Source organism: Bison bison, unplaced genomic scaffold (assembly GCF_000754665.1).
Source record: "Bison bison bison isolate TAMUID 2011002044 unplaced genomic scaffold, Bison_UMD1.0 scf7180017864518, whole genome shotgun sequence".
Classification (NCBI taxonomy): domain Eukaryota; kingdom Metazoa; phylum Chordata; class Mammalia; order Artiodactyla; family Bovidae; genus Bison; species Bison bison.
This window is the reverse complement of record NW_011495071.1, coordinates 19856643-19858627: the sequence shown is the minus strand read 5'-3', so window position 1 is coordinate 19858627 and position 1985 is coordinate 19856643.

The window sequence follows — 1985 nt, the reverse complement described above, 5'->3', positions numbered from 1 at the left end:
TCCTGTTCCTTCTGGTGCTGGCACCCCAGCATGTGCCAATCTAATCGTACCCTCCACAGCCAGCCATCAGTATGCCTGAGCAAGCTGGCCATAATAATCATTTCTAAAATCTTACAGTGTCTGCCAGAAACATGGAACTGGCCAAATTCCTATAAAGACTAAAATCAGGGTGAGCACCCAAGGACAGCATTGGGTAATCGAATCAAACAATCACCTCTTTGTTCTACAGAAAGGCAAATACTCCTTTGCACTACCTGCAACCCCAATAGTGTGCAAGAAACATGAAATTCGACTCTTTCGTTGAAATAATACCCTTGGCTATTTTAAAGGTTGGTAGGAGCTTTCCTTTCTCTGAAAATACTCTGAGGTAGACAAGTCAAACTAGCATGGTTACTTTAACACCTGTTGATCCTTCAAGACATGGCTCAGATGTCACTTTAAACCTTCCTTAAACTTCCCCTCCACCAGTAGAAAATAATGCTCAAGATGTTACTTTGCAATAATACCTCTATCTTCTGAGTTATGTTAGTTTTTCATTTCAATTTTATTTATTGGAATACAGTTGATTTACAATGTTGTGTTAGTTTGTGCTGTACATTGCATCAGTTTACATATACATATATCCACTTTTTTTTAAGATTCTATTCCATATAGATTATTCCAGATGAATTATTTTACTGTTTGTTATCACCCTCCATTGTTGGCCTGAGAGCCCTTATTCTAAACTGTGATATGCCTGGTGTCTAATTAAGGGCTCAGAATGTAGTAGGTGGGCTTCCCAGGTGATTCAGTGGTAAAGAATCCACCTGCCAGTGCAGGAGACACAGGAGATGCAAGTTCCACCCCTGAGCTGGGAAGATCCCCTGGAGAAGGAAATGGCAACCCACTCCAGTATTCTTGCCCAGGAAATCCCATGGACAGAAGAACCTGGCGGGCTACAGTGCATGGGGTTGCAAAGAGTTGAACAAGACTTAGCGACTGAGCATTTATGCAATGTAGTAGAATGTAGTAGGTGCTTGGTAAATGTTTAACTGATGAATGAACACTTTCTGTTGCCACTAAGTTTACCCTGGGATGATCTTGGTCCTGTGGCTGCCTGAGGTCTTCTCAGTACAGGAAACTCTCTGAGAGGTCTCAAGAAAGGATATCACATGGGCAATCGGAGGTTTGGCCCTCATCTGTATAGATTCAGAAAACCAAGTGGTCAGTGCATTTTCACCATTCAGAGGCTCTTTTTCTCAAAAAGTACGTATTGAGGGCTTTCTCTGAGCCTGGCATTCTCCTGGGTGCTGAGAATATAGGAGTTTCATGAGCACAGCCCCTGCCTTCACTTCATTTACCACTTGGCTGGGAGGGTGGGGGTGTCCATTCAAAAAGCCCTAAAAGGAAACAACTCAAGGGAGTTCCCTGGTGGTCTAGTGGTTAGTTATGATTCTAGGCTTTCACTGCTGGGGCTCAGGTTCAATTCCTGGCAGGGGAACGGAGACAAGCCAAAACACAAAACAAGACAAAAACCAAGCCCCTTGTACTGGAGAGTAGAACTGGCCTGGTATGGGAAGTACAGTGTGCTAGAGTTGCAAAACAGGAGCACCCAAAATATTTTGAGTGCTCAGGGGGCTTCCAAACACACTCCCAGAAAGCACTGTCTGCAGAATATGGCTCTCAGGCCTGATTTACAAAGTCAAAATGTCCCTTTATTAATAATGAGCAATGGGAGCATCTCACTGAATGCAAATGTACACTGTGGACAGAGAATGTTGCCTGCCATTTCAGTAAACAAAGGATATTGAGACCATAAAACTAACAGGCACCACTGTCACCCCAAGGGTGGGCCCTGAATGGATTCAGGATGGGGAAAAATAGGATAGTGCCCCTAGATAAAGTGTATATCAAAGGAATGATTTCAATGGGCCCAGACTCTTGCATCTTCCCATACTAAAATCATTAACTTGAGATGTGTGTTTTTGTGATTAGCAGTAATCTTT